The 12,748-nt window shown below is 38.8% G+C and overlaps 1 protein-coding gene across 6 annotated transcripts in view; it reads right to left on the reverse strand.

Moving 5' to 3' along the window:
* ATP2B1 (ATPase plasma membrane Ca2+ transporting 1) overlaps positions 1–12,748 on the reverse strand; it is a 122,989-nt gene that overhangs the window by 87,836 nt on the left and 22,405 nt on the right. The window contains exon 1 of one of the 6 annotated variants that reach the window (XM_032874196.1): positions 2,753–2,774. The exons of the other annotated variants lie outside the window; for them this stretch is intronic. The gene's annotated coding sequence lies outside the window, so the exon portion shown is untranslated. Of the gene's footprint in view, positions 1–2,752; positions 2,775–12,748 lie in introns of those variants that run through there. 6 annotated transcript variants of the gene reach the window in all.

A 12,748-nucleotide genomic window follows, 5' to 3' on the forward strand; every position in this document is an offset into this window, starting at 1 on the left:
CATGGAGGCATGGTACCTGACTTCTCCTGAGATGTTCACCCACTCAAAAATGCAGCACAAACAACTAGAGAGCATTAAGATTCTCTGGGAATTTTAATTCTGAAGGATCGTATGTTTAACAAATCAGGAATTTTCATTATAATCAATATTCACTGAAGCTCATGATAAAAAAAATCATACTATGTTACAAAAATATAAAAACAGGCTAAAAAAGGAAAGGTAATGTCCAGATTACCTACCAAGAAGAAAATTCTTCAAAGAAGAGAAAAACCTCAATTTGTTCCAGCAATTTGGCTTATGCTCTCACTTTTCACAAGTAAGAGATGTATGTAACAGTATACAGTGAATACTATTACCTAAAAATGCCAATTTATCTCCTTCAAAGTCAAAATATCCAACCCATCTATTCTGAAGAATGACATACTTCTATTCTGAAAGTAGCATGACTAGGAACTCTTTCAAAGATGTTATTTTGAACTTTGAGAATATCTGTGTTACTGCTATATTAACAATGAGCCTTCTAAGAAGTACATGCACCTTTTACCTATAGAGCGGAGTGTCGTCTGGCACAAGGCAGACACTTAAATGTTCACTGAATGAACAGAGTACTATTTAACTATCATGCTAGGAAAAGTACGCAAATACTCACTTGATACACCAACCACTGTTAGGTAATTTATAACTGAAGCAATGAAGTACCTTTTACCACACTGCAGAAAAGTGGCCACCACAAGTTCATGATCATCAAAATATTTCACATGATCCAACCACTGATTATCAACATCACAAACAGGTAAGAAAAAAAGCCATTTCTAGATTGCCCAGACTCCATTACGATTCTAGTGGTAGGTATACTATTTATCTTCTGGGGCGGGGAGGATACTACTTTTATCTCAGAAGCCCTAACTAGCCAGGATTTAATTTTTTTTTTTTTAAGATTTTATTTATTTATTTGACAGACAGAGACCACAAGCAGGCAGAGAGGCAGGCAGAGAGAGAGGAAGGGAAGCAGGCTCCTCGCCAAGCAGAGAGCCCGACGTGGAGCTCGATCCCAGGACCCTGGGACCACGACCCGAGCCGAAGGCAGAGGCCCCAACACACTGAGCCACCCAGGCGCCCCAGCCAGGATTCAATTTTAGGTATAATCATCTCACAAATGATAACAGGCTCTCAGAAAATGTGATTTTAAGAACACTTAAATCTATATGCTAAAAGAGTTACTTTTACAACCTCAGAGATTTACCATCATCAAAACGTTTCTTCACTGTGGGGAGGGGGGTTCATTAACAGCTGTTGACTTCTAAGGCAGCTAACCCATTGCTTGTGGGTGTCTAGCATGTAAAACACGAAATCCAAGCTGTGGGTGGGTACTGGGGATAGAGAGAGAAGTGCAAGGATAGAGAACCTCCCAGTCTCCCCTCTCCCACTGCAGGAGCTCTCAGGAGGTTCTAGAAAGTACAGAAAAAAAAGGCTAAAACCAAACGTATTCCACTGACTCTCAACAATAAATAGTTCCTGAATTCACCCGAGAAGCACAGACGCACAGCAAAAGAAATACAGACACGGTCTACACAACTTATGGTGGGCACAATTACTGGTGATCTACTTCATCAGGCTGTGTGTCAGCATCAGATATAACTGTGTATGACTTGGGACACTCATTTAAAAATTACAATGTCCTGGAAAAGATCTGAAAAATAAGCATTTATTATACTTCAATCTTTAAGTGAGAAGAGTGTTTCTACTTGGCTGTTTTGTAGATACGATTTCCATTAAAAGAGTAACAAAGTGGTACACAAAGTTTGGGGAAACACCAAGTCTTCCCTAGGACACCACATTTACTTGACCAGAAGTATAAAAGTAGCAAACAGATGCAACTTACTCATTTTCATACCTGTTGCCACATACACATAAAACAAAATTTTTTGGCTCCCACATTTTTAAGGTAATTACCCTTCTAAATTCACATTTTTAAAATAATTATAATCCCCAGATTTACACAGTAGTCATTTTTCATTATTATTATTATTATTATAGAACAGAAACCAAAGTGAGGTGTTTTTGCTTTGCTTTGTATTTTACGGTTTTGAATCACGATCTCTCCTTAAAAGAAAACTCTGCAACAACCACTATCCATTATGGATCAAAGAAATACTCAGAAGCAACACTCAAAACCAAACACCACCGCCACCACCACCACCAAACCAAACCAAACCAAACCTCCCAATCACAGCACTAGTCGGAAAAGTATTTCACCATTTTGAATAGTAACAACTACTTCATACACCCAATAGACCAGGAAGGCAATACAAGAACCAGCAGATAGAAGCTTTCTTTATCACTGCCAAATGATACTGAATACAGACCCCACAGGATATTAAACACCTTGTATTTTTCATGGATTCAGGGCCCCGCTTCTGAGCTGTTTTGAGTGATTTATCCACAGGAGTTTAATTTCAATTGTGCGCTGGGAAGTGGGAGGCAGTGATTATACCCTCCCCAAATCTTTCTAGCACACTAATGAACATTTTAAGAAATAGTTTCCAACTGAGATTAATTAGCCCTTCAAATATTCTCCTCCTAACTCACTAATGGCAATATCTGATTCACCATACCTTAAATGGAAGAATGCAGGACCGAGAATATAACGAAACTTACGCTGTACTCATTTTAAGACTGAAAATGCCACAGAACGAACGTACTTCCTCTACTATCTTCGAAGGAAAACTGTACTGGAAGGAATACTACTTACACTTCCTTGAAAATACATGAAGCGGTTCCTTCAATTCTTTTTGTACTTACTTATCACTCCTGGTACCAAACCCCACCAGTGTTCGTTTCTTCTTCTCTATCAGAAAATCAGATGTGGCTATTCATAATTTCACCAGGAGTAGACTATCAAGTAAATTATATGTTCATCCTGTTCACTGTTTTTCCATCAAAAACCTACATGAAAACATAAAAGACACACAATTTTCAAATGCCACAACTAGGCAAGATCTCATACTAGGTGGAAGACTACACATGCTGTGTGTGGGACAGAAAAGGGAAACAAGGTGAAAGTGTATAAATGTTAGATCCTGTGCTTAGACTTCTTCAGGGGGAGAAAAGCCATATATAGATACAGAACAGAGAAACCTTAAAACAAAAAACTTAAGGTTTTAGTTCGCTATAAATTCAACCTAACCCTGCCTGGTTACCATTATATTAAGTAAGGAGGGAAGGCAGCAGTGGACCTTCAACATTTCCTGGAGAAACCAACTGAGGAAAAGCATTATTTGCCTGAAGAAGTCTTTGATACTGAAGAAACAGCCAGTTTCAGAAGACCTGGTTATATATTCATGCGACACTGGGCTGCTTCAGCACCAGAAGAGCTCCCTCTTTGTGTGAGTCAAGAGTCAAGGAAACTTCACGGTGTCATTTCTAAAGAAATCTAAATACAGACACTCTTATGGAAAAGCACACAAACCATACTATTAAAAGACAAGAGCCATCTTCATGTTTTCTGGCAATCAAAGAAAAGTACAGGTATATGCAACTCTTCATTACCTAATTCAGAGGACTGAATATTAAAAATTTATTTTTAAAAAGGTAACTGATTAGAAAACAACTTTCCTAGTTATAGTTACAGAGAGGCTATTATGTACTTATCCTTACGCTGAAATGTTCCTCCTTTAAAAAACTTTACTTCTATAACCCATGGATCAAGATGCCGTAGATAAGAGGTGACACCCGCTACATTTCCCGCTGAATTAGCCCTTCACGGAGAGAAGTGGAATGGGGTGGGGGAGTTACACTGCTGTTCGTATCAATAATGAAACATTACAGTTGAAATAAAAATTACACAGACTGGTAAAAACTTCCATTCATTCCTCCAAACGAGTGCTTACTGAGTGCCGGGCAATATTTTGGGAACCCAGAAATCAGAAGTGTATAGGGCCATGTTCCTGTCCTAATGAACCTTGAATTCTAGCAATTCTGGGTCTCCTCTGTCTTCTGAGAATGACAGGGCCTGAAAGAAAGTGTGCAAAGAAGGGGCACTACTTTAACGTGGGTAGCAAATTGCATCTGAGAGTGTCACCAACCATGACAAAACAGCTTCAATTCAGTGAGGAGTGAGGAGGAAGAACATCTGTGGTGGAGGGAACAGGAAGGTCTTGAGGTAGGAACCAGGCTGAAATGCCCAAGAGAGACAGAGGGAAGGCCAACGCAGCTCGTGCACAGAGTATATGGCCTGCAGGCCATGGCAAAGAGTCTGATCATTAATTACAATGAGCTATGCTTTGATATGTGTTTTGAGATTACTTTTGCATCTTCTAAAAGTGGACCCTGGTACAGGGAGAGGTAATGAAACTTTTCACTAGTTTTATCCATTTTTTCTCATTAGGTGAGGAAGTGGAAATAGAACATCTCTGAAACAGTGAGGAGTTAAGGCCATTGCACCAGGCAAAATTACTAACCTACTAACTGCCCCACCTTCCCACACAAAGTAAGAGTTTATGTGAAAGACTTCATCAGTGAATAATGTAGATAAATAGGGTGACTTGTGACCAAAAATAAAGGTGACTAACAGGAGTGCTTTTTTTTTTAACCCCATGTTTCAAAGCAAAGAGATTCTAAAATGGAAATCAATCCCTTCATAGAACACAGGATTAAATGATGTGACTCTCGAGATTTAAAAAAGCCATTATTTTAAAAAAAGTGGCCGTTTGACCTCCATTTCTTGTTTTCATCTAGCGAGTGGAAAAAGAACCTGTCAGTAACTGACATGAAGAAATGGCTCAATGAATAATGAGCCTGCTAATTAAGCCTTACTCCTCCTCACCTCTATGTTGGCATTCATATTATTTACCCTCCAGAATGATCTCTGCTCCTGCCGTGAGTCTTACACATCAAAGCCTGTTTAAAAGTACTGCTAGGGAATCAGAAGTGGTGAAGATACAGTAAAGATTTCGTGTACCTTCTCCAATCCATTTAAGACAATATGATAACAGCTCTAGGACTCAGAGCATGCCCTCCGGTCACGGGAAATAGGAAGCTATTTTGTGTCTGTCTTACTAACACAAATCAAGAATTGCCTTAAGAAGCGAATGAACCTGTATCCTGCCAGAAAAACTCAGTATCAGCAGTGCAAAAAGTCAAAATAATTTTGGCATAAATTCTTAAAATTCAAACAACTCTGGAAAAAAACATCTGCAATTTACATATTCTTCAAAGGCGCCTTGTTCACGCATTTACACACGTGCTGTGGTGAATACATGAGGCAGTGATCGAAGTACAGTATTCTGTCAAATCAGGTGGTTTTTGTTTTGTTTGTTTGTTTTTTAAAGATTTTATTTATTTATTTGACAGAGATCACAAGCAGGCAGAGAGGCAGGCAGAAAGAGAGGGGGTAAGCAGGCTCCCTGCTGAGCAGAGAGCCTGATGCGGGGTTCCATCCCAGAACCCTGGGATCACGACCTGAGCTGAAGGCAGAGGCTTTAACCCACTGCGCCACCCAGGCGCCCCTCAAATCAGGTGTTTTACGGGGATTATATATCAAATTCTTCCCTTGCTGAAGCAGCTACCCAGCACCACCCACACTGACACTTCCCACTGCATATGGCTACTTCCACCCCTGCCTTGGTTTACACTCCTAAGTAGATCCAAAGCTGCTTACACCATTAAAACAAAAACAACAACAACTCCTTGTTTCAGGCTCTCAGAGAAAAGTAAACACTATTCGAACTTTCAAACCAAGCTCAGAAGAGGGTATATGAAGATGTTCTTTAACTGGAGTCAGCCTAAATTGCCTACAGCCTGTTTTTGCAAGGCCCAAGGCTAAGAACTGTACTTTTTTTTTTTAAATAGGTTTAAGGGATTTAAAAAAAAAAGGAAAAAAAAATGCCATAAAGACTGGTCATGCACTCGAAAGTTTAAAATATTTCACATCTGATCCTTTTACAGAACACGTTTGGTGATGTGCGGTCAAAGGCAAGCAGTTCCCAAAACTCGCTGTGTAACAGAATAATCTAAAGAACTTCAATATAAATACAGAGTCCTAGGCCTCACTCCATACCCGGAGAATCAGTCTCCAGGCCTAAGAATCTTAACTTTAAAAAGCTCCTCTAGAATGTCTAAGTCAGGAGGATAATGGTAGCAGCCTCAATACCAATCTCTCTCTCAAAATACAAAAATCACAGAGTGCAAATAAAACCACATAACCGTCAGCATTACTAGGAGACAGAATACCACAAACTCTGAATTACCTACAAAGTAAAGAAATAAACACCAAATCCAACAGAGCTCCCAGTGCCTTGCAAACTACGGCTACAAGGCACAGGAGAGGAGACGCTTAAGAGACACAATGGAAAAGAGAAGGGACCAGAGGACACAGATGAAGCACAGAAAAAAAAAATCACCCAGAAAAAAAGAAAGTTCGATATCATCAGCTACCTAGGAGGAGACTGAATAGGACCAGCAATGGAAATGCAGGCTCAAGGAAAGCAGTGCTTGTGAAGATGAGGCAGAGAAAAAGAGAAGGGAGGTGCATCATGGGAGATGTGGCAATGAAGAAAAGAAGGGAAAATTAAGGATCCTGCAAAAACCAGAGAAAAAGACATACAAATTCCCACCCAATTTCTTCACTACTACCATCATCCATTAAAACAAAAACAAAAGGAAAAGAAAAAAAAAAAAAACTTCCCTTCTTTGACTTGAAGGCATTCACAAACTAAGAACCCTGTCCACAAAATGTCTAGGAATAGGGACGGGGAAAAAAAATCAAACCAATTCCATACAAAGCTACCGGAGAAGGGAAACAAAAAATGCAAATCACAACATTTCAGCTGACAAACATTCACTCCACAAAACAACAATGACAACACACACCAAAAAAAACCATGAAATAATAGAAAACTGTAAAGCAGTACTTCAAATTGAGTTAAATACCCTCAAGCAAGTATTTGTTGATATTAAAAACAAATATTACCTACAACCTAAAACACAAAAACTAAAAACAGAAATGAAACAAAAATCCAGGAAGAAATGCAATGAGAACTGATCAAGCTCAGAGATGGAATAAGAGAAAAAAAAAAGAAAAATTTTTTTGAAATGAACAACAAATTACAAAATGTTCGATGAAGAATGGATGTGAATGAAAATCTAACAAGAGACATGGAAGGAAGGAAAATAAAGGAATGAAAATGAGATGAATGAATAAAAAGATTCAAAAAAAGTGTCTGAAACATAATACGTCCAAGAGGTCCAACACTGTATAACTGGAGTCATTTACGAAAACAATGGAGAAAAATACTTAAAATTATAACCCAAAAAGTCTTTCCAGAAATTAAAAAAAAAAAAAATCTAAATAAGCATATAGAAAGCAATCGATGTATACCTGGGAAATATGACCCAAAACAATCTACTTCAAGACATGTCTTAGTAAAAATACTTAAGTTTAAAGACAAAGTGAAAAAATCCTCAGGGGCGGGGGAAATATCAAATTACTTTAAAAGTAATAAAATTAGACTTCAAATAAAAGTACAAAAAAATAAAAAATATTTTCAAGAAATTAACAATGTAGGAGCCAAGGTTTCCTTCAAATATTAAGTCTACAAAAAGAAAGAAACAATTTCAAATGTAGAAGAACCCAGGAATACTATATACACATAACTTTACTAAAGAATTTACTGGAAGATAGAACTTGATCCAAGAGATAACAGAAGGAGCATAAGCAAAAGAACTAATGCTGAGCATTCAACAGACTTAACTGTGGAACAAAGACAAAGGTAAGAACATGGTTAAAATAACAGAATGTATGTGTTACACATGCTGACGAAGTAAAGAAAATATACAAATACACTAAATAAATGACAACAAAGGAAACAACGTTGTGCAGAAAAAATTTCAAAAAAAAAAAAAAAAAGGCTGAGGACTTCTATATAAATAAATCTGAAAACCTAGATGAAATGGCTACTTCCTCAAGAAAACACAACTTACCAAAACTGACCACAGCAGAAAAAAAACCACTTTGCACAAAACAGCACCAGGTCCGGAGGGTTTCACAGAGCAATCCCACTAAACTTTTGGAGCTCAGCATCCCAAGACTACATAAACTGTTTCAGAGACTAGAAAATAAAACTTCCAAGTTTCTTATGAAGCAAGTATAAAACTGATGCCTAAACCTAATAAAGACAGAATAAGACCACACACTAGTATCACTTACAAATTTTTTTTTTTTTTTTTTTTTTTTTTTTTTTGAAAGAGGGGGGGGGGATACACAGGGGGGAGGGGCAGGAGGAGAGGGAGAGAGAGCTTAAGCAGGCTCCTTGCCCAGCACAGGGACCAGTACACTACTCTATCTCATGACCCTGAGGATCATGACTGGGAGACAAAATCCAGAGTCACATGGTTAACCGACTGAGCCACTCAGGCAACCCTGGTTATGGTTATTTTATTTAGGACTTCTTCAAACAGACTCCAACACCACATTAAGGAAAAAATACACCATGATAAAATGATACTTATACAAGGAATGCAAGAATACTCCAATATTAGAAAAGCTAATAGCAAGCAGAAACAAATGCATACTTACCATGATCATGATGTATATAGATCCTAAGGTCAGTAAATTGATGGGTAAATACTAGAGTCATTCAATATATGGTCAAATACAAATGCCCACCACATCCATTACTATTTAACATTATTTTGAAGGTATCAGCCAATTAATTAGACAAAATAATCAAAGAATGGGAAAAGAAAAGTAAAACAATCTCTATACATGACATGATAATACATCTGGAAGACCCTAGACTCCAGAACTAAGAATCAATGAAAACTAACTTAATGGGGCGCCTGGGTGGCTCATTCAGTTGAGTGTCTGCCTTAGACTCAGGTCATGACCTCAGTGTCCTGGAATCGAGCCCCGTTTCAGGCTCCCTGCTCAGTGGGGAGCCTGCCTCTCCCCGCTACCCCTTCCCTTCCCCTGGTCACGGTTACTCTCTCTCTCTCCCACTTGCTTTCTCTCTCTCTCTCTCACATAAATAAATCTCACAAAAACAACAACAAAAAAACCCTAAAAAAACCCCTAACTTAACAATGAAATAAATGAATAAGGGTTAAAATTAATGCCTTCCACATACATAACTAATAACCAAGTAGAAGATGCAAACCCCATTACAACAGCAACCAAAAAAGATTGAAAATACTCAAATAAATGTAAGAAATGTTCAAAATCTACATTTAAAAAAAATCCTGTAAAAACACTCCTGAAAGCAGTGTAGACCTGAATTGGAGAGACATCCCTTAGTCATGATTAGGACATCTCAACGTTATCAAGATTTCCATTTTCCCTAAATCAATGTGTAATGCAATGTGATCCTAATAAAAACAATAAGCTCTTTTCTGGAACTAGACAAACTGATACTAAAGTTTATATGGAAAAATAAACACACAAGAATAGTCAGGAAACCACAGTAAAGGAAGAACTATGATAGGGAGATTAACTCTACCAGGTATTAAAACATACTGTAAAGCCTCTATGAATAAAAGAGTGAGGTACTGATACATGAAAAGCCCAAAGGACTAGAAAAGAAAGTCCAGAAACAGGCCTAATTACACACTGAAATTAGTATATAATAATGGTTGTAACTCAGATTACTTGACAGGGAGGGAAAGCCAAGATGAGATGTTTTATAAATAGTGTCAGGACAACTGGACAGTTAGACAAATGTAAAGTTTTATCTATCCATCCCTAATACCATATGAACTCCAAATGGATCAAAGACATAAAACTAAACAGAACCAGAAGAAAACTTAAGTGAATCCCTCCATAATTGGAATGTAAGAAGCTTCCTGACTATGACTTAAAATTCAGAGGCATTAAAAAAGAATGATAAATATGACGACAAAATTAAACTTCTACATGGCAAACACAACTTAAGCAAAGTCAAGACATAAATAATAAACATGGAGAAAGTATCTGCAAGGTCACAAAGGGCTACTTCCCCAGTTAAAAAGAAATGTTTTAAGTGGGAAAAAAAAAATTCCTATAGAAAAATGAGCAAAAGTCACAGACAGTTCCCAAAAATATAAAAAGAGCCCGTTAAAAACAGGGAAACGTCACCTATAAGAGAAATGCAAATGAAAACTCTAGTGAAATACCATCTTTTATCAAACATATTCACAAAAATTCAAAAGCTGGGAAATAACACTATCTAGGCAGGCTCCGGGGAAACAATGAATTCACCAGGAGTGTATGCAGAAGATTGTGGGGCAGTTCTAAAACACAACTGCAATTTTTTTTTTTTTTTAAGATTTCATTTATTCATTTGACAGCGAGAGAGAGATCACAAGTAGGCAGAAAGGCAGGCAGAGAGAGGGGAGGGAAGCAGGCCCCCCTGAGCAGAGAGCCCGATGCGGGGCTTGATCCCATGACCCTGGGGTCATGACCCGAGCTGAAGGCAGAGGCTCAACCCACTGAGCCACCCAGGGACCCCACAACTCCAAATTTTTGACACCAGTCCCTTGGAGAAGTGGGGTCTGCATTCCTACCCTTGAACAGGGCAGACTCTGGGGATGCTCCCGCCAAGAATACCACCAAAGCGACACCAATGGACACCAAGCCAAGTCATACAAGTGCACATAGCTCCTGTGGCTCTCCGGGAAGGCTCACTCTACTGACAGACGCTCAGACAACCCAGGCTGCCCATTCTGTGAAGAAGCTACAGCGGCACTTGTGACAGACCACATGTGCACGTGCTGGCTGACAGTCTGAACTGAGCCCAACCTCAGCCACCTCAGTCCCGGCTGAGGAAACGTGCTGCCATATAATCACAGTCCCGCCCTATCACCCAGTGATGACAGACCCCCCCCCCCCCCCCGCCGCAGTGCAACCTCCATGTGCGGAAAAGCCAAGATACCCTGCTCTCCCCTGCCCAAATTTTTCATCTAGAATCTAGGACTGTAATAAAAAGGACTGTTCTGTGCAATTAGGTTTGGTGTGGGTTTGTTAAACAGTAATAAATAAGCAGAACATAGCACATCCCTATGGAAAGGAATCCGATAATAGCTAATAAAAATACTATTATTTACCCTCCATCTCAGCAATCTTGCTTCCGGAAGTTTACTTTGAAGATATACCTTAATGACAGGAAAACACATATACAGATCTATTCACTGCGGCATTATTTATAACTTCAAAATGCTGGAAACTACCTAAATGTTCAAACACAGGAGGAGTGGTTGCATAGAGAAGAGCACATACAGCAGAGAATCATGCAGCTATTAAAAAAAAGAAGAAGAAAAGAAAAGGAAGAGTTCTGCAAGCCAACATGGAGGGGTATGCAAGATACATCAAGCAGGGGAAAAAAGCAGAGCGCAAACATATACCATGTTTTGTATTAAGGAAGAAGAAATAAGAAAACATACATAAGTCTGTTTATTTTGGGGAAAATAAACAGAATACACCCAAAAAACAAGAAAATTAGTTACTTGCACAAAGGAGGGGGGGACTGCTGAAAGAAAAAAAGAATTCTGAGTACACATTTTTTTTTTTTTAAAGATTTTATTTACTGGGGCGCCTGGGTGGCTCAGTGGGTTAAAAGCCTCTGCCTTCGGCTCAAGTCATGATCCCGGGGTCCTGGGATTGAGCCCCGCATCGCATCGGGCTCTCTGCTCAGCAGGGAGCCTGCTTCCCTTCCTCTCTCTGCCTGCCTCTCTGCCTACCTGTGATCTATGTCAAATAAATAAATAAAATCTTAAAAAAAAAAAAAGATTTTATTTACTTATTTGAGAGAGAGAGAGAGAGAGAGAGAGAGCGCATGAGCAGTGGGGGGAGCAGCAGGAGAGAGAGAAGCAAACTCCTTGCTGAACAGGAAGCCAAATGCGGGGCTTGATCCCAAGACCCCAGGATCATGACCTGAACCTAAGGCGGACGGTTAACCAACTGAGCCACACAAGTGCCCCGAGTATACATTTTTTATGTGTAGTTTTGACTTCTGAAAGCGTACTAATGTTCTACATATTCAAAATTTAAAATTGAAACAAAAAGGGTTGGGGAGGAGATAAAACTGGAAACGTAAGTGAAGGAAAACCCAACTGTACTTTAAATGAGTAAAATGGCCACACTGAAAGGGGTAGGGGAGAACCTAATACAAGTAACTTTTAGGCACAGTTTTATTTTTATTATATAACCTTAGAGTCTGGGTGCAGGGGAAGGGAGTATAAACAAACCTTAAACTTCTCTTAGTACTTGTGTTTATCACAGCAGTATGAAGACAGAAGTTCTCAAATTATATCATGTGTACGACAGGAGAGTTCTCTCTGTGGAAAGAGAGACCAAAAAATGGAATGGGGGGAAGGCAAAGAAGTACGACATATACGGACTGGAAGGGAGCGATCAGTATGAATTCACAATTTCATATATATATATTCATATATATGAAACATGTGCACACACACACCAATAACATGTATTGCTTATACACTTCTTACAATACAAGAATCTTTAAGTATGAGGGAAGCACTGATCATTCATATAAGACTATAATATGAATTAGGACTGTTCTTGTTATTCAGCAAAAATCAGCAATGCCAAGAGGAGAGCACTTTTTAAAAGAAATGTTGGTTATTTTGTAGCACCTGACGATAGAACTCCTGTTCACTATCTAAAGCTTAATCTTCTGTTGGTCCATTTGAAATTGGATAGGAGAAGGTAACTTGGTGCCCCTCCCTCTCTTTCCCTCTTGCCTGCTACCCTATAATA

The sequence above is a fragment of the Lontra canadensis genome, unplaced genomic scaffold (assembly GCF_010015895.1).
Source record: "Lontra canadensis isolate GAN:19392208 unplaced genomic scaffold, GSC_riverotter_1.0 scaffold52, whole genome shotgun sequence".
In the NCBI taxonomy this organism is placed as follows: domain Eukaryota; kingdom Metazoa; phylum Chordata; class Mammalia; order Carnivora; family Mustelidae; genus Lontra; species Lontra canadensis.